The following is a 22,744-nucleotide window of genomic DNA, read 5'->3' as shown; positions in this document are numbered from 1 at the left end:
CAATAAATCTAGCTGGTTCATATTGATCTTTTTGTTGGTAATTTCACTCAAAATTCTTTGCAATAATTAGCTGGTGATTGGTAGTTCTCCTCCTGTTGCTTGCTCTAAGCAATGCTTTCTTTCTCCATAGGGTGATCTTGCCCAAGTTTGGGCCCTAACATAAAGGATCACACGCATAAATTGCTTTTACTCCTAGTGGGTTACAGTTAGAAACTACTCTAGTGATGACATTTCCTACTACGCACAGAGCAAGCAATCCTTTAGTAATTTCTAAAATGCAATAACCCCGTGCTTCACACTTGATTTTATTTTTCCTTACAAAATATCATCTGCACTGCTTTCTGCTCATGTGTTGAGTGTTTCTGATGACAGCCAGTTTTTGGGGAGGGAGGATGGTGCTGCCGGTGGTTTGCCCCAGGTCCTTGCAGTAATATTGTGGTGTTTTGGACACACCTGGGGAGCAGTAGAAGAGTAAAGGAGCCGTACAGCCCCTGGCAGCATCTGGGCATTGATGGAGCAGGAGCTGCAGTCTGGAGAAGGAAATGGTGCAGGACTAGGGAGTTGGAAATGCAGCTGACAAGGGACAGATGGGCAAGGTCAGGCTGAGGAGTGTTGATGAGACAGTGACAAGTCAAATGCAGAGGTGACAGGGGCTGGAAGTTCTGACAAACCCAACTGAGTTGGTGCAGAGCCCAGCTGGGAGGACGGACAGGATCGGGGATGTGCTGAGTGCAGCTGGATCAGAGGCAGTGTGCGCCTGCCTTCTCTCAATAAGGCTATTCATGCCTATTAGAAATATTTCTCAGTTTTTAATTCCCTCGTTCCTCATCTGCTTGGAAACTGCCTGGCCTGGGGCATCCTGCTGAATGATGGCTCCCAGGGGGGCTCAGTGTTGGTGATGGGGCTGCTGCAGAGATGTGGGGCTGTGAGGGATGTGGTGGGGAGCTTGACAAGGCATCTAGGGCAAAGAAAGCTGTCCTACCAGCTGCAGAAATAAGTATATTGGAGCTGAAAGCTGTCCTGACTTGTTAAACGGGGACAGTGCTGTGTTGTGATAGAAAGTGCCTACTGTCAACAAACGTGTGCAGTAAACTTGCAGGGCACATGCAAGGGCACTTGCATACAGCACCAGGTCTCAGGCTTGCAGGGCTGGTCCTGTGCAACAGGAGATCTGTGCCCTGCATCACGTGTGACTGTGGACCAGGGCTCAGAGGATGGCACTGACTGATGGATGAGATACCAGCTTGCTCAGCCAGCACTTCTTTCTGCATGGCCTCTGGCTGCCTGTCACCTCTTGAAGTCACGTATTTAAGTGTTGGGTGCCCAGGTACACAAGGAAACATCTTATCCCTCCTGAACTACAAGGGTTTTCAGCTGTCTAGGGCAAAATCTGCTGAAGAGGATGGAGTGCTTCCTCTGCCTTCCTGCAGAAGGATGGAGGACATCAGGAGGAATGGGGAGGCATTAAATGGGCAGTTGGGTTCCTACATGCCGATGTGAATCCCAAGATTAGCTGAAGCCCTGGCTCTGAGCTGGGCATACAGTTCAGCATGGCCTTGTATAGTGCACTGATCTGAAGACCCGTTACGTGCTGCTGCTGAGAGAGCCTGACATGCTGTTTGCATAGATCATTAAACAGTCTAAGGGCTGGCACCTAGATAGCACGTTATCATCCTGTTGGAAATGCATGGTGTCTTACCAAAATGCCCAGTTTACAATTCCCCATAAATTGCCTTCCAGGCTTAAGCACCTCAGTCCCTGTGTACAGGCAAGTTTCATGCAGATTCCCACAAGCTCTCTGCCACTAGCACAGTCAGAAAAGCTTCCTGTCAGGTACCATGCATCAAGGGTGTCCTCACAAGCAGTCCCTGAGGAACACACACAGGTTTGTACAGGCTGAAAGGAAAATCAGGAGGGATTCAGCCCCAACTACAGCCCAGCCCTCCAATTTTATTTTTTTTATTTTTTTTTTTTGCTTTCCCAGCAGACTCTCTGGCTTTGCTTGGCTTGTAGCAGATACAAATGTCATTGTTTTTCTCGACAGGAGGTTAAGCACAAAAGAACTGGTTTAATGCATTTCACTGTTGCTGCCTGGGCTGGTGTGTTGCACAGACAAGGTGTCATTCCCAAGTCAGCACCATGGCCTGCAAAGCACACCTGGCTCTCCCAGCTGCTGTCCTGGCTTGCTTCAGTTGGCCAAAGGAAGAGACTTTTCAAGACCTAGGTTCTCCTTGGTAAATGTCTGAGCTGTGCTTGCTTTTCTAGTCTATGGGAAATGTTAAGCTGATGTGGTTGCTGCTGGTGCCAGGGCTGAGATGTCTGCATGCTCTCTGTTGACATGCCCTCCTGACGTCAGCCCTTTTGGGAGGATGCTCCGTTGCTGGTGGCTGTGCTCGGGGCAGAGATGTGCTGCAGGGGAAGGTGCAGAGGGAGATGCCATATGGCCAGACATACCCTTGACTGGGCAGCTGGTGGCACTCAGTAGCTTTTTCCTGTGCACATATGTGGCTGTTCTGCTGTCACCCTGTCCAGTTTGGTCAGGAAACTCCCAGTGCCTCAGCTGCCGCAGGCATCTGGTGCAGAAAGTTTTCATTTTCTCTGTTTCCTAGAGGAGGAAACTGCTCCAGCAGGAAGGCTAGGAAAGCTGAACAAAGTCACGCAAAGGCTAAAAGGGAAAAGATTAATTTAAAATATAGAGGATTCAGGATTTTGAATCAGTTTTTTGAGTCTATAGGTCCTGGTTTGTGTCCTCCAAGCACCTGGATTCATCATATATGACTAAGCAGGAGCAGAGATGCTCTCACTTTCCAAACAGTGTTTCTCGGCTGCCAGAAACACAAGTGGAATGGCTTGGGTGCCTGCTGCCAGCGGACTATGCGGCGGTTGAAAGCGTGTGCCGTGGTTTGGATTTTTTTTTTCTTTTTCCCCTTCTTCGAGTTACCAGAGACTCACACGAGCCCACCACAAGGTGACTCGCGCAGAGCAGAGGGGAGCTCTTGAGCAGACTTTTGTGCCGTTGCTCTCGTTCCGACCAGGCTCACACAAAACCCCGCCAGCTTTCCCCCGGGGCACCGGAGCCGAGAGGGTCGAGCGGTGCCGTGCGGGGGCGGCCGCCGCGCTCTGCCCTCCCTGGGCGCTGCGCCACCGCCGGCGGCTGCGGCGGTTCCAGCACCAACGGCGAACTGCGGAAAAGCAGCTTGTGCCTTGCCGGGGGAGCGAGGGGGTGACCGTCTGCTTCCCCCGCCGCAGCAGTCGCGGGAAGCGGCTGCCATCTCACGGTGGCGGAGGGAACGGGTCGGGGAGCTCCGCGGCGCCGGGGGCTGCGGGGAGGGATCGCCCCGGGTGGAGCATCGCAGCGGCCCGGGGCAGCGGCTCCGGCCTTGGTGCAGGCGGGACGGGGCCGCCCCGTCCGTGCCCGCCTGGGCTGCGGGGGCGCGTCCTCCAGCAGCGCCCGAAGGCTGCTCCAGGCACAAGCACTAAGCGCTGCCCTGAGTCGCAGGCCCTGCGCCAGCGGTCGTGCTGTCTCTCGAGGATGGAGATGTATCCTACAGTGCATCGGGGGGTGGTGGCAGGTGTGCTCCCCAGTGGCTCTTCCAGCGAGGAGAGGGCTTGGCTGGGCAGCATTTACCAGCTGAACTTCCAAATGGCTCAGCAACAACAAACAGGATTTTAACCGTGTAATTTCAAGTCAATCCAAGGGTTAATAACAAAAATCTCCTCCATATCCATTCCTTCAAAATGACCTCTGCAGGGCCCTCCCAGAGATGCAGCTATCTTGTCTCCGTGCTTTAGGAGACAGTACTTATCCTGAGCCTGACAGTTTGTTGCTGTCTCCAGACACTTCCTCGGCAGCTGGTTTTCATTATCGTCACTATGTGGTACCTTAGCTGCTCTTGCAGACTTGGCACTGTAAGCTACCCAGGGACTCAAGGAGTATCACATGGTGTCTCCACCAGGCTGGACAGCAGTTATTGCACTGGGTGTCAGCATGGGAGGCTCTTTCTAATACAGCTCCTCTGTGCATTGCTCCAGCTTATGCCAGGTCTAGATTTGGCCCAGAGAATGGGAAACACGTGCAGGAACCGGTCTTTTTTTTCCCCTCCTGCAGCACTATAAGTGAACATGGGTTCTGCAGTTCATTTCTGTGGATTTTAGAGCTGGCTTGTGCAGTTCAGCTGGCAAGACTCCACTTGGTCCAAAGCAAAGAGACAGGCTGATGGATGTGCACAGCTCTGTCCCTCTGCCTTGCTTTGCAGCACAGCTTTCGGGAGCTGGGGCTCAAAATAAGCTCCAGCCTGGAGGAGAGGGCCCTTAATAAAGCAGTGCCAGGTCCCCTGCTCATGGGCATTCTCCAGGACCTGTGGATCAGCCTTTTCCAGGGTGCCAAAAGCCCCTTTCCAGTGATGGCATGGTGCTGCAGCCACTGCTGAGGCTGGGCCAGGGCAGGTCAGACGGCAACGTTGCCCATGGCCTGTTTTGCAGGCCTGGAGGCCGCTTGTTTCCCAGGTGAGCCCATGTGAGAGGTGCAGTCCAGAGCCCTGATCCTTCCTCCCTGCCTGGATGCTGGAGCCATGACCTGCTGACTGGGGCGCACAATGAATTGTTGCTGTGGTCTCTGCTGTGGAGATGCACAAGTGCTGTATGTGCAGTGCAGAGAGGCACTGCTGTCTGCTAGTGCCTTTCAAAAGGTGTGTTTACACCAGCCTGTTGGTTAATAACAGCCTTGAAATAAAGAAAAAGCATCCCAAGGGGAGGAAGGGAAGGACCCAGTCAGTGAAGTTCACATTGGTTCCACTCCCTGGAGAAGAAACAAAGCCCCAGGCCACAACCAGTGTGCTTGTAGCCTCTTGGTGACAGAACCCACAGCGTGTTTGTTTGGGAGCAGAAAACACTGACAGATTAAAAAAAGTATTACAAGAAGGAAAGTACTCATTGCAGGCTCTTAGACTGCTGAAGGTTTCTTCCAACTAATGAGAGCATCTTTCTTTTCTAGAGCTCTGTGCTGGACCAAGAACCTTTTTCCTAGAGACCTTTTCTGGGCACTGTAGGGCCTGTGTGAGTGGAGTCTTTCCAAGCTGCATGGGATCTGCTCTGCTGCAAGGATCCAGCCCAAGCAGCCCCAGCTGCATTCTCTGAGCTCTGTCCCTGGGCTATTTCTCTGGTCTTCCTCGCTAGCGAGTCCTGCCAGTCTCACCTCTACCTGCAAAAGAAGGGTCATTGGTGTGTGTTTCCAGTCAAACTTGTTTTTTTAGCTGCAGAGAGCAGCAAGTGAAGTGGCTTTCCTGCCCCCATGCCCAAGGGCTGTAGCTGGAAAAGGCTCTGCTGTCCAAGTGAAAGCTGGATGCAAGATGAGGGAAAACAGATGGTTTCAGGATCAAGCCCATCATATGAATGAGAAGCCAAACTGCTGATGGATAGGGCAGTGTTTAGCTCAGGCATGGAGCCAAATGTAATGCTGTCCTTCACAAACAGTAGTGTCGCTGATGGCTGAGAACACAAACCCATGTTCAGGTCCAGAAGAGCCTGGCTATGAACAGAACATGACCTAGCTGGAGTGTGTACTGCGTCTTTGCGTTTCACCTCTGCTGCAGCAGCATTTCACAGCATCGGCTTAATGTGTATGTACATTGCAGTCAAGTATTAGCGCTGATGCTGGCTCATTTGAGGGTGGGTATAGCTGCCCAGTTATGGCAGCATGACTCGTCACAGGCTGCTACACTCTAGCCCCCCTGCCTCAAAGGCTGGCTTACTGGCTCATGGCGGGCTCTCGGTAGCAGCACTGGGCAGCCTGGGAGCAGCAGGGACAGGACCTTGCTTTGTCTTCCTTTAGCTTGAGTACCACTGCAGCCCCAGCCACCAGCAAAGCATCCTCCTTGGCAGCAGAGCCGGGAGGTGGATGAGGGCAGTACTGCAGTCTCCCTGACACTCAGGATGTGCCTCCAGCACTAGAGTTACTGACTTGGCTCCTGTGGTCAGAAGGACAATGTGTCTCTAGAAGGATCTCCTGGGATTGGCAACATTTCTGCTGTTTAGTTTTGGAGGGCTAGCAAAACTAAAGCTAGGAGCTGAGCTATGGCTTTCTGGAGGCTGCCACGATCTTGCTGTCCAGATGCAGCCTGCTGTATTTACAGGTGCCAGAGCTTAAAGCCTCTTGTGGACTTTGCAAGCTGAAGGGAGCAGAAGGGGTGGTGCGGTTTCAGCAGCCTGCTAATGGGCATTGCAGGCTTTTGAGGGCCAAGGAAGAAGCTGACTGCACTGTGTCTATTTAAAAAGGCTGAGAAAGGTGCTCAAGGATGTGAATGCGAATAGACACTGTGATCGGTGGGACCCTTTCAGCCCCAGGCTGCTGATCAGCAGATGTGTTGCTGCACCAAGGCCCTGGCTTATGCTCTGGTCTTTGGGAAAAGGGAAGCTGGCTCTGTTTCGATAAACATCAGACATTTTGTTTGGGATATACCATGCAGCAATTAATCCCTCCTGCATTGCTGCAGAAAGGCTACTATGAAGGCACGGAGACAGGAGAGTGATTCCAAGGAGAGAGGAGTAATGGTTTAATTCAATGCAGAGCCTGGCTGTTTTCCCCCTGCCCACATGCCAAAGCAATTAGTGGGCACAAGGCTGTTTTCAGCACGCAGAGCGTGAGACACACGCTATGTTGATTGGGAGGGAGGTGCCTGAAGGGCCAGTATTATCTCCTTTGCAAGAGCAAAGAGAGTTGCAGCAGGTTGTAATGGGTCTGGCAGTTATGGTGGTGGGAGCCCTGAGCTGGAATGAAGCTGCAGGGCAGCAGAGGTGGACCAAACCAAGACAAGCAGAGGACAGTCGCTGGTGCATCGCCCCGTCTCTGCCATGCTGCTGAGTGTTTGCTTGCAAGGAGCAGAGTGGCTGTGGCTCTGCATCAGCTAGCAGCAGGGACTGCACCCTGCCCTGTGCCAACAGCCTGTGGATGGGGGTGGCCGTCCCTGCTCTTTGCTAAAGAGCCTGACACCAGAAAGAGCCCTAAGCCCGTATGCCTGGGAAAATGCAACCTTCACAAGGCCCTGGGTTGGTGGTGGGGTTGGGATTTGAAATGGGGGCAGAAATGCCACTCCAGTGCCATGTGTGGCTGTCCTTTGTGGTGACAGATGCTTGGATTAGGTCGCGAGGCTGCAGCACAGAGCCAGGACTCATGCTTGCTCAGCAGTGCGCTTCACCCCCAGTCTCAGAAAATCTGTAAGAGGAAATTTGATTTAAAATTGTTCTGCCTGACTCCCGGGAGAAGGCCCAGGAGCGACGGAGGGCTGAGGGAGGGGTCACTCATCACCAGCTCATTAAATGCAGAAACCCAAAACCCCGGGGAGGGCCATGCTCTGAGACAGCCCTCTGCAACGGGTCATCTGTGCAAACGCCTCCGCAGCTGGGATTTGGCAGTTGTGACTGCGCATTGTGCTGTGCCCCGAAGCCATGTCCAAATTGGGATGTTTTTATTATTTTTAGAGTTACTTACAAAGTATCCCCTATTTTCATCCTGTAGGACCAAACCAGAGGTGGTGTTTGCTTTTGGAGATGTAAATGCTTTGTTTCTGTAAGGTCTCTTGATAGAGTTGTGTTGTATTTTCACTTGCATTTTTCATGTATAACTTGGTATGTGAGTCATATAGAGAAAATGAGCTTTGTGTTTTGCAAGTGTGCATGGCCTGGGCGGGGTGGGGAGTGTCCCTTACCCTGTTACTGTGGCCTGGATGGGATCAGAGCAGGACTGGCAGTTCGGCGGAGAACCGGCCTGGCAGAGGGGACTGATTAGATGGCTGGGCACACCTGTGATGCACCAGGGATGAGGCAGAGCATGCACCCGGGCAGTTTTCATTAAGCATCCTTTCCTAGTGGTGTCAGCATCCTGCACCTGCAGGCACACTGCCCCGGGGAGCTGTTCAGCTGAGGAGGTCCCTCTGGTAAAGGATCTCCCCTTTTCACCATCCTCCCCTTGCTCTGCCCCTGTGGTGCAGCTGCTTATTTTCAAAAAGGAAGAGGGAGGGGGAGCCATGTACACCCTCGGAGCCACCCTGCATCCCTTCTCCCCACTGTCCCGATTTGCACATCAATGTGCTTTCCCTTGTGGGGTGAATTCAGAGAAGCCACATTTGCACTTGAATATCCAAATAACATATGGGCAAGCAGTTGATGTCTCAATCCATTTCCAAGGCTTACTGCTATAAGCACTTAACTTTACCCTTGCCCAGATGTGCCTGCATTTTATGTACTGCGCGTAAAAAGGCAGAAATTGCACAAGGTGGAATGTGTTGGAATTGGCACTTTGGAAAATGCACACTTTGCTGGAATGTGCTAACATCCAGCTCGCACAGAAGGGCAATTAACTCTATTTATGTTCATGAGACTGAATCTAAAACTGGCTGCAGAAAGCAGCTCACTCACATTAAAGGGCTTTATAATCATTACGCTGAAGTATTTCTTTTGAAAACATTTTCAGTTTCTTAAACAGTTAGGATATTTATAAAATATGGCATCAATTACTACATATTTCTTTATTCACACTGATTATGCAACCTATAATTATACTTAAGCCTCTTATTTGTATATCATGGCAGCATAAAGAAAAGCTCTGTGATTTGTCTGCATGTTATTCTTCCCAAATAGCAGAGGGCTGCAGTCTCTTCCCTCCTTTAGAGAATTAACACGGTTGTGTTGCCCAAACAACAGCATGCCAGGTGCCTGCTCCCCCAGCCAGCTCCTCCCAGAACAGGCAGGCTGAGGCTGACAGTTTATTGTGACAGGTAACATTCGGCTTCATGTTGTTTGGGCTCCAAGCACTGTGTTTACAGCCAGCTTCTTGCAATCATTTACTCACAGGAAAACATTTTCCTGGATCCCTTTTGCTTGCTGTAAAGCAGCGCTGGAATAACTAAACTCTCTTTCACGGTCCATGGCTATGGAAGGTGGGGTGGCTCCCGCTGCTGTCGGCTGGTGCAGCGCTGGGGTCCCTGTGTGCTCCCCTGGGCTCTGCTCCATGCGCACCCACTGCAGGGGTGTGGGTGCACCTGTGGGGCAGGGGTGGCAAAAGCATCCTGGCTGCTGAAGTATTGCCGGTGACTGCTTTGAACCTCCTTGTTAAAGGTGGCTGAAAGGTAAAGGTCCTGCTTGAAGCGGGAAAACTGACCATGCCCTTTGGAAAAGCAGCGCTGGCCTGGCTTGAAATAGCTTGGCTCCGGTCACGGCTTCGCTAACTTCTGTTAGGGTTCCGCTCCATGCTGAAGTCTTGCTGCTTGTATGTAACTCCCTCCCTGAAAACCGCTTATTATACATGAGACTTGGCTTCTCCCGAGCTGGAACAGCTGATTGCACAACTTTGTCTCTGGCATTGCGTGACTTGCAGGGCCCTGGGGACGCGGTGGTTAAAACCCACGCTGAGTCTGGAGCTGGCTTGAGGGAACTCTCTGCAGTGGGAAACTTGTGAAAAACCTGCTTTCCTGCACTCTGCTCTCTGAACAGCTGTTGCTGTTTCCTGGCAAGAAGTTTACTGGGTCTCCTTGCAGACTGGGGTCCTGGCAGACTTTTCTTTCTGAGCAACCAAAGGTCTGCACCTTTTTGGGCAGTGCAAGTAGAGCATGGAGCTAGATTCTGGAAGATTAAAATCTCTGAATGAAAAACATAAGCAAGAGAGCCATAGTGACTGAACTCATGGTTTCTTTTTGACAAGGTATATGGGAGAAGAAAATGAACACTGTGAAAAGCAGAAGCAGTTGGGTTTGGAGCATCATTTGTGACAAGGCAGATGCTCTGGACAAATTTCAGATTGATTCTGTGCAAAGGCGGAAACAAATTGCTCTCTGAAGGATGGTCACCTTCCACGCACTAACATCAGCCGGTATGTTTCTGCAGGAGAAAGTACTTGCTAAGCCAATTTTCAGTTACTGAAATACACCTTCTTCAGAATGGCCTGGAAATACATTTTTGGGTTGTGGATCCGCAATGTTTGTCATACCTTTCCCCACAGGCAAATAAATGCTTTGGGCTGGGCTCCAAGTGTAGCAGAACCTCTCTGCAGACAAGTAGTCAAAGCTGCATCTTTTGGGCAAGGGGTCCTTGTGATGAGATCCGGCTTTGGTGGGAGTCTTACTGGCTGCAAGCAAGGTCTGGGAACCCAGCGTGCATTGGAGGGGAGGCAGCTCCCAGTTCTCATGGTGCAAGCAGGGGAAAAGTCAGCAGCAGTGAAATTATGCTTGGTAGCTGTCAGAAAACTGCACAAGAATCTCCTGCTGTTGGGAAACGGTGCAGCTACCGGCTTCCATATAAAACCTTGTACAAATGAAGTGATAGAGATACAAAGCAGGTAAGGAGGAAGGGTGGCCTTGGGTTATTCTACCTTAATCTCTGATTTGCTACAGGACCAGGGGAAAGAACTGCATGCTAAAGGAGAGGAATGCCAAGCCTCTTTCTGTACTGCAGTTTCCCCATACCACAGTGGAAAGAACCCCATTTGCCTGCACAGACTGAGACTACAAGCCCCACCAGGGACCTGTTTCTGAAGCAAACCAGGGGCAGACGGTCCCAGGGAGGCTGGTCTGTGAGAGCCTTGCTGCTGCCAGTGGCCACTGAAGCCTAAGGCTTTACAGCTTGCACCATGAGGTCCTTCACAGGTAGGAAAAAGTGTGGGGCAGTGGGGAAAATGCCCAGTCGAGGACTGACAGCATGTATATTAAAGGGACCTGCCTAGAAATAGTGACAAGTTTTTTCTGAGTGGTACAAAGAAGTCATCGTGTGAGAGGGAAGTCTGCTAAAATAATTGTATGAACTATGCCCATAAATTATACTAATAATTCTGCTGAAGTCCGTAGCTTGTTTATAAAACCATGGGAGCAAGCTGGTGTTTAACCAAATGTTGAACAAAGCTCTGGCTGGGATCACTAAAAGGTGTGGCAAGATGCAGCAGACGCTGTGTTCAGTGATTTTGGAGCATGGGATCAGACTGGAGGGCTGCACTCCCATGGACAGTGGTGGGGAGCTCTGTCCCCATAGATGCACTGCACACTGTCACGTTGTTCTGGTTAAGCTTGTATTGTGACATACGAGCACATTTAATGCTTTTTAAGGGATTTTACTTTTAAGTAAGGACTATGGAAAGGAGGCAAAGGAACGTCTACTTGCTCTACTTCGTTCTCACCAGTTTTTCCTATGCACATATACGATGGCACTGTAGGGGTTAAGAGAGCAGAGCACTGACATTTCAGCACATAAAGAAACTCCCTTGTAGTGGATGAGGCATGTACACAGCTTTCCTTGTTACGCTTGACAGATGTGCAACAATAGACAATGAGTCAAAGTGGGGAGCCAGAAAAGAGCTCAGGAAAAAGCTGCTGAGAATTACTGTCGTGTCTGGGAGACCAAAGCCCTCCTATAACAGAGCATTGTTCTCCTGGATATAAATCTCAACTGAAATCTGAACACCAGGCTTCCAAGGACTTCCCAAAGCTGGAATGTGCATCATCAATAACCAAACCCAACGTGCCCTGCCCAGAATCCTATTTATCACCTTTATGCTGAAGCGTGAAATCCCCACCCTGCAAGGCCGGGATGACAGGCTGACTGTGGTAAAATCAGTGTCAAGCAACAGGAGGGGCTGGAGGAAGGGGGTAGTGTGCTTTTCTTGGTAGAAGCAGTGGCTGGGGTGTGTGCCTGCAGCTTTCCTGCAGCTCACCAAGGCCCTGGCAAGCACATCCGACACAAAGCCAGTGCAGCAACGCTGCGAGTCAGGGCTCGGTTAGGTTCACCAGATACTGAGCATTTTGGGATGGGATTGTCTCGTGTCCAAAAGCACGATGCAGCATCACCTCTAAACCTGCAAGTGGTGGCTCTGCCCTTTATTTCGGATGTACTAAGCTCTTCCTTCCTGTCCAGCGTGGAGCCAGCGCCTGATCTTGCTGTGAATGCATCTTTCTCACGCCCTTTGATGTGTCAGTGTAGCACACAGGGGTGTTTCTGTGCTTAGCCATAACAACGAAACCATGCCTTGTTTCCTTGGACAGCAGCATCTGCTGAGATAAGAACGATAGAGATAAGTGTTTGAGGGGTTACCCCAATGCACAGCACACCCTCCTTGCATTAGCCGAGGAGGATTTTTCATTTTGTCGCAGCACAGTTCCTGGAACGTATGACTGGAGATGACTGAATAGCAAACCAAATGAAAACGGACATTATCTTTGCTCCTTCCCTCACGTGGTAAGAAGCTACACGTCGTGCTTGTTCTCCCAGATGGCTGGTGAAAGTTTTCAGCGGAGGAGCCTCGCTCTGTAGCTATTTACAGTTGGCAGCACAGTGACCTTTCCCAGGTGGCAGTCTGGAATTTGTACTGTGCTGGCAAGTTATGAGCTATTGTTTCTCTCCTTGACAGGATGGCTGTGCAAGTCCCAGCACAGCATGGGCTATGGATTTTCTTGTTCTGTTCATGACTGTAAGGTTTTGCATGGTTTCTGCTGGCCTGTGTGACAAAATACTTTTCCACTCTTGTGAAACTGGTGCTTGCCTTAGAAAATTTGCAAGATCAAGAAGGCTGTACAATGGGAGAACTGAAACCCAGTTTCATTTTTCCACCTTGTTTTTCTTCAGTGGTCCTTCTGTTCCGCTCAGTGATGAGATAGTCTGATAACTGATACATGGCAGGAGCAGACAGACTGGTCCAACTGAGAACTTGAGTTGCTTCCAAAATCCCTATAGTGTACTTCCCAAACCATATCTGATCCTTGAAACTCCTTGTTCTCTGTAATTACACCTCCTCCATCATCTGTAGTCACCCTGTCTTACCTGGGGCTTCTTTCCAGTGCCCTTGTACGGCTCTTTTGGCTGCTGCTGCCTATGTTTAGTGCAGGCAGAAATACTTCTGGAAAGGAGAATGGCATCCCCTGCTTACCCAGGCAGGCACACAAGTGCCCTTCCCTGCCTGAACAAGGTCCTTGCTCCTGCAGACGGAATAGCTTAGCTCTGGCTGGGAACCCAGAGGTCCTGCTCTTTGATAAGCATCTCATAATACCTGAACTGTTTCCTCAACGTAAAAGGGACTTAATGGCAGGATACTTGTATCGCTTTTGTGCAAATATCAGATTACAGTCTAGAAACCAAATTGTCTGCAATTATGTGACTGAATTAAAGGGAAGACAGACAGCAGCACCTAAAATATGAACGAGGGTCTTTGTTTGCCTGCAGATAGTAAAATTTCTTCAGTTTGGTCTCAGAAAAGCACTGTTGTGTCTTGCAGAGTGGTACAAAATTTGATCTGCTCCTGCTTTCAGCTTTGGGATGGAGCCCAAAATTAATTCCCTGTAGATCACCTTACTTTATAAGAGGAGCTCCTCCTGAAGTATGTGTGCTTAGAAAAAACAGGCGTGAATGCTGCTGGAGCTGCACTCCAGGACTGAGAGTGATCCTGGCACTCCGAGATGCTTCTCCCAGCGTGGCAAGGTGCTGGCTGGCTGGAAGCAGATGCTGGGTTGTGGGTGAGCTGCTAGGGGAATGGGTGGCATGCAGCTGGTAAACTGCACTAAAGCAGAGTAAACTTTCTGGTTTATGCTTGACCATCCAAAATACAATTTTCTGTGTTTAAGGCATGTAGGAGGAGGAATTCTTTAACAGCAGGAAAGCATATGAGCAGTCAAATGTGGTTTGCTCTTAATTACACTGCAGCGTTTGACTCTGGTCCCTTGTGTAGCTGGGGCTTTGATGCTTACAACTCTGGCCAACACCCCTGATTCTCACAAATCCTGCCGGAGAGATCTGCTTAAAGACTTAAGCAAAGAGACTAGAAATTTGGTTTGTAACTTCTGTTAGTTTACCGTATTGTCTTGCAAGGCTGCACTTCGGGCGTCACGATGCCACCTGAAGCCGATGCCAGGCTTGCTGCAGAAGCCATATCCTAGTTTTTAAGCTGCTTATGTGGGAGTGGGTGAAGGTCTGGAGGGTGAAGGCACTCAGCCCCCCCCACCCCGGGAAGCTGCACCTCCTGGTGCAGTGGAGATTTTCATAAAATAGTTTGTGTTGCAAGGGACCTTCCAGACCACCCAGTTCCACCCCCTGCCATGGACCGGGACCCCTCCCATCGGCCCAGGGTGCCCCCAGCCCCGTCCAGCCTGGCCATGGGCACTGCCAGGGATGGGGCACCCACAGCTGCTCTGGGCAGCCCGTGCCAGCGCCTCGCCGCCCTCACAGGGAAGAATTTCTTCCTGGTATCTCATCTAGATCTGCCCTCTGCCAGGGTAAAGCCATGCCCATCTGTCCTACCACTACTTGCCCTTGTGGAAAACCCCTCTCCAGCTTCCCTGTCCGGTTACAACGTCTGTAAGGCTGCGGGGGGGCCTCAGCCACCCTCGGGGAGCCCTGGAAGGGTGCAGGCAGACCGATGTCCCCCACCCCGGGGGCTCTGCCCCGTCCACCCCGGGGGCTCTGCCCCGTCCACCCCGGGGGCTCTGCCCCGTCCACCCCGGGGGCTCTGCCCCGTCCACCCCGGGGGCTCAGCTCCGGCTCCCCCCGCCCCCCCCCCCCCCCCCCCCGGGCTCTGCGCCGCCGGCTGCTGCGGAACGCGCTCCCCTGCCCAGCGCGGCCGGCTGCCGCGGGGTGGCGCGGTCGGCTCGGGAGTGGGGCCGCCCCCCCCCTCGCCGTGTGCCGCCCCCCCCCCCCCCCCCCCCCCGCCGTGTGCCGCCGCGCTCCTGGAGCAGCCCCGGCCCGGCGCCAGCCGCGGCCCCGCCGGGGGCGAGCGATGGTCCCGCGGGAGCTGGGAGGCACCGCAGTCCCGCTCCGGCGGAGCCCTCCTCCTCCGTATGGGGCCTTTGTAATTTTTAAAATTTGTATTATTTTCAGTTGCAGCTCTTGAGAGAACCTTTGCAGGAGTCATTTGCCCTAAATGCTGGATTTTTTACAAGAATAAGTCAAAATGCTAGAAGTAGCTCTTTGCATGTCCTCTGCTCGTTTAATAACGTGTGAAATGATTTATGCTGAGAGCATTGTGATGCTGGGGAGAAATTGCTTCTGAATTTTTGCACATCTCCTGTTTTGTAGCATCAGGTGCAGCAGTCAAAAGCTTCCATTCTGGTCCAATTAGGATGGTGCCTCTTTATGGCATAACCGATCTGGACATACAAGCTGCTGCTTGATTCATTTAGCTAATTGCTCGCAGCCGTTAAGGCTTTTCATACTTTAAAAAAAAAGCTGAAAAAGGTAAAAGTCAATCCCCAGAAAATTCAGAAATTGATGATAGTCTCTATGCTGGAAGGAACGGAGATGAGAAGACTTTTGATTTATAATCTGTAGTGTAATAAACTAATTAGGAAGAAACAAAAAATAACAGAAGCTTTGCTGGTTTTATTTAACATTAACAGAAAACATAAGTTAGTTAATTTTTCCTACGTGGCTTTAAATGCTAATCGCACACTGACTGCAGACCTCCCCATCCCATCGTAACCCAGAGGGGAGACTGGGGGGCTGGTGTGTTGGCAGGTGAGAGGGGCAGGAGTCTAGGGGCCCACCCCGAAGAGCAGGATGCTCAGCAGGGAAACCGGGTCCCTTGGGAAAAGGGGGATACTGCAGCCAGGGCATGTCTTGCCCACAGCCTGGCCAGGCCAGGGGCGGCTCAGGGTAGTGACTTGGGTGTTTGCTGGAACTGCATGAAGGAGTTGCAATCTATATACTCTTTTATGTTTTGGTCTCCCCTAAAAGTCTGAGCAATGCCTGGCTGCCTGTTCGAGTCTGTGGGTTTCTGCTCTGTGCCATTACGAAGATGAGCTGCGATGGGAGCCCTGAGCTGGGAACGGGGCTGGTGTCCAAGTGGGTTCTGTCTGCAAACAGCCAGCCCGTTGGGGCTCTGGCAGCAGCCTCTGGAGCACTTTGCCTGCACCCGGGGTCGAGCCGGGGAGTGGGCAGGCAGTGAACAACCCTGCTGAGCTTCTCTGCTGTGGGCTCCCCCAGAGCCCTCGCCTTTTCCTGCAACACAAGGAGAAGACACAGTCTGCAGCTAAAGCCATTGCACTGCTGTGGCTGCTGTTCCCCTGCAGCCAGCTTCTTTAGAGTGGTCCCCCAGTACCTTCTCAAAGCCAGTCAGGATCAGGCCACTTATCCCTGTGAAGCCTGACTTGTAGGTGGGGTACTGTGCCAGAGCATCAGTGCTCCTCTGACACCCCTTGGGGCAGCCACGTGTGCATATGGGAAGAAAAGCTTGTCCTGTGGGTATAGTGCATTGAACCAAGACCCCGTGAAAAAGGGAGGACAGCCCCTGTGATGTGCTGTGATTTTGATCCTTATTAGCTCCGTGTGCTGTTTCTCCTCACCCCGTCTCTGATGCACATGTGCTCTTCATCTCCTCGGTGGAAGGCGGGCTATCATACCCAAAGCCATTAAGTTATGGGGCCTGCAGCAGGGCTTAATAACAATTTAAATTAGGACCCTGAGCTGTGGCATGGTAACACTAGAGTGAATGCTATACTTTGGAAGGTAGGGATTTCCCTGTGACCTTTCATTTTGAAAGTGTTTTACATGGCCCAGTCTGGGCTGCAAAGCTCCCTCTCTCCGTGAGAAGTTTCCCTCTGATGTGGGTCATGCCTCTGCTGTTTGCAGGTGGCACAGCACAGAATCTGCATTTTGTTTTTTCAAAGTTAAAGTGTCTTTGAAATATGATTTTGCATCTAATGCAGGATGTAATAAAAAGACTTTAAAGAGCTGCTGACGCCTTGTGGAAAACTGAAAAACATTCTGTTGGGAAACAATTCTGCTGGGCTGTCTTATCTGCTGTTCCCTTTGCTCATTCTTGATAGCAAGGGGCACTATAAATACACAGTTACACGCAAAAATGAGAAACCTTGGCAACCAAATAGAAGGTTAGTTGATTTCTCACTACAGGCAGGTGGGTGAGGGGTGGTGAAGATCATCCGTTCTCACTTCATCTTTTACAGCTACTGGACTGATGCTGTGGCTGTGTGTTGAGTGTTGGACTGAAGGGGAGTCATGTACAAGTGGATTGTTTTTTCCTAGAGGTATTTGTTTATCCTCTAAAAATAGCAGCAGTGGTTTCTGGGGCACTCTGATGAGGTTGGCGGTGGAACAGAAATGAAGCAACGCTTTGGAGCCGGAGGACAGGAGCTGCCATACGGTGGTGGGGGCCGAGCTTCTCGGCAGCAGTGAGGCCAGTGGCCATGCATCGCAGCTTGCCGGGAAAGGCACGTGAAATGTGGTGGTGCAAGTCTGTGGGGTGGCTGGCCCTTGTGCTTGCTTTCCTCGAGGCCCGAGCAGCGCAGCTCTCTCTGGCTGTGTTGGCCCTTCCTGGCATCGTGCCGGGTGGCTCTGAGTTGGAGGTGTCACCTGGAGGGTGGTGGCAGGGCGATGCCCCTCGGGAGCCAGGTGCATGGACTGCAGGGACCGTTTCCCTGTGCCGACATCCGAAACCCACAGCAATTGCTTTAACCTGAGCTGCAGGACCGAGGTATTGCCTTGTGGAACTGATAGAATTGTTAATGCCTTAAATTAGACCCGACAAAGGGCAGGATTTCTGCTGCAAGGAGTGACTTGTATTGTTTCCAAATGACTGGGCAGAATAACTTGCCTGATCCTTTCCCTTCTGATAGCTCTTGCAAAGAAATGCTGTTTCAGAAGCCCAGCAGAACTCGCTGAGAAGTGCTTAGCCTCCAGCACGGTGGATGGAAAAATCTGGAGCCCAGGCAGCAGAGGGGAGCCAGGCTCACCTGCCCCTGCCACATTGTCCAGGTTGAAACTGGCAGTGCTGCAGCTGCTGAACTAAGCGCTCCTTGGCTGTGAACTTTCCCAATAAATTTCCCAGGCAAATTATGCACCTGCCACAGCCTCAGGAGAAAACATTTTTTCCATAGCCATCGACTGCTCAGAAAATGGAGAGTTATTTTGGCACCAAAATGTCATACTCCCTGCTGAAACTGCATCATATTCATGCTGTTGTAAAATAGGAAAACTTAAAGCGCAAAATGAGGACTGAAAGTACCATCAAGTGTTGCAGGGCATGCTTTTTCCTTTTATTAGCATTTTTTGAAGTAAGAGCCCTTCTACAGAAATTGTGTGCGCTATTAGCAAGTCATGTGGAAAAGGAACGTTTGGGAAAAGGACAACCAGTTTTATAGCTTGGGCCTGCAAGGGCTGCCACAAGCTGGTGAAACGTGAGCAGCTGTGTAGCGCTGCAGGGATCAGTCTTGCTGCAGCCGAGTATTGCAGGCATGTGAAAAATGCTCCTTTTCAGTAGGACAAAGCAAGCAGTTGCCTAGTAAATAAGGCAAGACAAATTAAAATCAAGGGTTAATTAGCAAGTTGATATGAAACAGATCTTCTGCATACTCAGAAGGAGTGGTACTTTGAGGTGGTACAAATCGCAGATAATGTTTATGTGGAAATGCAGCTCTGTGAGATGCCACCCAAAACCAATATGATTCCTCTTAGTAGCTTGGAGTAGATATGGTTTCCAGATGTGTCTTATTTAATGTTAAGAAATACCTTTTTCCTTGCTTTGCTGCACTCGTGACTTGATATTCCTTGGAATTATGAAGTAGCATATGGGCATGTCCTGCAGAGAGCAATCCAGCCATGCCTTGGGTGAGTGGGCTCAGACATCTGCACAGTATCATTCCCCTGTCACCAGCTGAAGGAGGTATAATTAGAAAAGTCATTAATCCTTGCTCAGCAGTGCTGTAAACTATTTATAGCAAGGCAGACAAACAGTACCCTGCATATTGGGCTAGGGTGGGCATGGTCATTACTCCTGGTGCTGGTATGTATAGTGGGGTGCAAATCAGAGAAAGTGATTTGCTTCTGGGAGGGAAATTCCCTTTCTGGCCATATGCAGCCAGATGCAAACCGTCTGCTCTGACCAAGGTATCACCCTCTGAACTTACCACAGGGGATCACTTTGGACATTCCCTGTAGGCTGTCACCATCCTAGGCTTTGGGATCCTGGTGAGGGTCCTGTCCTGCCTGTGCCCACGGGGCCCCTGCACCACTGGGACCCACCAGCAGCCAATGCAGAGCCCAAGGCTGAGCAGATCTCAATCAACAAACAGTAAGGAACCAGCTCAACTCTCCTTTTCCTCAGTGTCCCTGGGGAAAGGCATTGAAACCAATCAAAGTGGCCCTTCTGATAAATGAGCAGTGACACACAGCATATGACAGCCTGTTGTTAATACTTACACCTTGAGACTGGGCTGGCTCTTTGCTGACGTGTGTTCATCTCGTGTCCATGGAGCTGGAGAGCCCTGGTCACTGGTTTAAATAGTGTCAAACAGTGCAGAGCACCCTTAGCAACTGATACATGGAAGACAAAAGTTGGCGAACACTTGAGCCTGCCTGGGGAGGATAATGGAGCGAGTGTTCATGTAGCTGCATCTAGAGCAAGCCAAATGCACAGAGGTGCAGGTGAGCCTCGTTCAGTGTTGGGAAAACACCGATACTGACAGCCCGGTGCCCAAAGGGACCTCTGCAGCAGCGCAGCATGTGTGGACCTGATGTCAGGTTTTGCACAGAGGGATCTGTGGGCAGAGCTCTGTGTTGTAATGTGCTCCCTTCCTAAGCAGGTTGCTCCATTTTCCTGCTGAGCCAGCTCTGCCGGTCCATTGCAGGGTGATCCTCTACAGCACTGCACCTATCTACAGTAACCAGTTACAGGGTAACTGGAATCCATTAAAGCAGTTAGCACTGCTTCCTTCTCCTGTGCAGTCTTGAGCACCCAGGTGCAACCAGGATGACCCGCCACAGGTGCGCTCTCTGTCAGGCTTTCTTGGGAGGAAGGCTCAGGTGGGTGCCTGCCCAGCTGCTCTGCATCTCCCATCACTGTGAGCAATCCTGGCAGACCACTGGTAGCCACTGCTACCAATTTTCCCCAGCCGCCGCTGCTCCTTGTGCTGGCAGCGCTGCAGCAGTGGAGGGCAGGGGGGAGCAGAGCAGAGCAGGCAGTGTGAGCTGGGGGCGCACCTCTGTATCTGTGCTTGTGCTTGGAGCTGGTAGTTTGTCCACTTTCCACCCACCATCTCCTCACACCTGGCTCAGCCATCAGGGAGTTTTCAGGATGCTTTGGCAGGTAAGGGTTAGTTACTCGCCTCTCTTCCCACTCAGGGGCTCCTGCGAGAGCTGTATCTGCTCCAGTCTGTGTGTTATCGCTCTCTAACTCTAGATTAACGCTAGTGGTGTGGGCAGAGAGATCGGTCCCCGTGCCTCTAAGCCAGAGGAAAAACTAGGGTGCTAGCAATGCTTAGAGAGCTACAGGCCGAGCAAGGCTGTTATTTACAAGCCTCTGAGGTGCAGCTCAGCCTGGGCTAAGGTCCACGTTTTCCCTGTGCAAGAGCCAATCTTTCTGGCAGCCTTTCCACTTGAGGGGGCTTCATCTCCACGCTGTCCCCCAGCGCCTGGGCTTTGACCTCTGTGCTGGAGCTCCGCTGCCCACTCGGTGGCACAGGGGCAGCTTGTGTGCTCGTCTGCAGTAAGAGGGGCTGGGAGAAACTCCTGATTTTCTGAAGCAGCAAAAAGCAGGTGCAATGAGAGACTGCTGGATGTTAAATAGTGCGTGAGGAGCCTGCAGAACTGGCATAGAGGTAATGGTCAGTGGGAAGCAGAGTGTTGCAGGCAGCAGCAGGAGTAAGTGTTGGCAAGGTGCTGGGGAGCCTGTGATGTTGAGGGGTCAGTTGAGGTGGCAGTGTTCAGAGAAATGCTCCTGTTGTCAAGTTTAAACACTTCACTGGGTTTTGCCTAGTGAGGCATAAATTGCATGTTGGTGTGCTGGCAGTCAAGCATCAGGGTAACCACAGGAGAAATACGTTTCTGTCTGGGCTCACTGCATCTTCCAGGCTTTGCTGTGAGGATTTCACAGAAGAAAGTGTAGAATTATTTTAGCCTCTGAGATTAGTGGAGCAAGCCTTTCCGTCCTCAGGGACAGGACTGAAATCCCTGGCATAGAGTCCTGCTGGGTAGCTGGCTCCCCTCTGCCTCGCCTGGGGTTCAGCTGCTGGGCCGTGCAGCAGGGAGGTGGGAGAGGACCTCTTGAAAACGTGGTGACCACTGTTCTGTAATTGCAGGAAGTCCCCAGTGCTGGCCTTGGCTGACAAAAGCAGCGTTCAGGCTCTGCATGGTGCCTATGGTTTGCCTGGATGATAAAAGGTGACCTCGGAAATTGCATTTCCAAACATCTTTCCCTGTCTGTGAGTGATGGCATTATTCCCAGTGTTTCAGGCTGGGGCTGCCTGGGGCTCTTTGTTTAAGCTCCCTGGGTGCTGCAATTCTTATGCACTGAACTTAAGATGCTCTGCCAGAGCCTGAGATCCTGGAAGGCAGCTACAGTTCAGCCTTTTGTTATCCCAAGGATTAAAAACTGCAGTTGAGGATGAGCTAACAAAATCAAAGTAACCTATCTAGGGACATCCCACAGGCATGTTTAACAGTGTGATGGAGCCAGGGTCAGCCACTCGTTCAGGTTGTTTCAATCGGCATGAGCTGGCAGAAGGGCCCACAAACCTCAGTGAAGAAGCACGTAGCACTTTAACCATGCTTGGCAAACTTTGTTTTGCAAAAACCCTGCTGCTGCCTGCTCTGATTTCACTGCTGAATGTCAGGAAAGGAGAATTCTAAAGGGTGTCATGCCTCAGAAGGGAATCTGGGCTGTTACCATCCCAAGGGAATAGGGACTGCCGTGTCCAGAAGAGAGAGCTGTGGAGTGGCAGGGCAGAGCGGGAACAGCCTGGGAGGGGCTGGGGGCAGAAGTGTAAAACGTGTGGTCAAGGCACAGCCCTGTCTGTTGGGAACTGCAGGGGCTTGTCTGGGAGCCCGACCCTCTTAGGATGCCAAACAGCATTTTCTCCCAGGGCAGGTCCTCAGCTGCTGGAGGAGGTGGGCAACAGGGGCAGCACAATCAGGGTAACGTTTTGCCTTGATTTAGCTTTGCACACTGGCCTCGCTGCAAGAATGGCCTCATCCTGCATGTGTGTGGCTGCAGGGTTTGTGAACTGTGATCTGAAGCTTTGCTCAAGACAGTGTCTCTTTTCCCCAGGTATGCTGTGTAGCTGCTGCTCTCTGAGCCAGCGCTGCTTTGTGCTCTGCATCAGACTGTGATCTCTGCTCTAATCTGAGACGGGAATTGGATTTGGGAGAGGAGCTGCAGCAAAGCTGGAGGCTGCTCTGGTGAGTGCAGCAGCTTTCACGTGCCTGCAGCCTCCTGTGCGAGTGGCACACCTGGAAGCAGGGGGAGCGCCGTGCCAGCAGCTTTGTTTGTCCTGTGTCTCATTGGAAATGAGGTCCCAGTTCAGGCAGAGTTTGCTGCAAGGGTGTCTTATAATGTGGAGGTGACCATGCCTTTGCCCACAGTTTCCTTTCCTATTCATTCCCTGATGCCTGCCAGCTCAAAAAATGGAACGTGGATAGCACCATATAGCCCAAGGGAGGGAAGGGAAATAGCAGATGCTGAGAGGGACGCCAGCTGCATTGCACAGTAGAGCATCATTTGTCTTCTCTCCTGAATTCAATCTGAATCCACAGGCTGATGATGTCCAGTTAGTGGCGTTTCAAGGGAAGGCCTGAAACGATGCCCTCCGCTGTCCCCTGGATAGCATGGCATTGGCCACATGTCAAATGTTTTACCAGAACGAGGTAGAAAGTAGATTTTAAAGTGCAAAATGCAGCTACTTCCGGCAATCTCCCCTCTGTCTAACAAGGTGACCTAGACCTAGCTAGTCCTGGTTATGATATGCTTGGGCAGATTGCAGTGTCCTTCAAC

The 22,744-nt window shown here is 51.3% G+C and overlaps 1 protein-coding gene across 1 annotated transcript in view; it reads left to right on the top strand.

The window, feature by feature from the left end:
- Positions 1-21,426, top strand: part of NKX6-3 (NK6 homeobox 3) — a 117,923-nt gene extending 96,497 nt beyond the window's left edge. The window contains exon 4 of the transcript XR_013924640.1: positions 21,417-21,426. The gene's annotated coding sequence lies outside the window, so the exon portion shown is untranslated. The remainder of the gene's footprint in view (positions 1-21,416) is intronic.
- The last annotated feature ends 1,318 nt before the right edge of the window (positions 21,427-22,744 follow it).

This window comes from Falco punctatus (assembly GCF_963210335.1).
Source record: "Falco punctatus genome assembly, chromosome: 20".
Classification (NCBI taxonomy): domain Eukaryota; kingdom Metazoa; phylum Chordata; class Aves; order Falconiformes; family Falconidae; genus Falco; species Falco punctatus.
The sequence above is the reverse complement of the archived record's forward strand: the minus strand, read 5'-3'. Positions and strand labels throughout refer to the sequence as shown.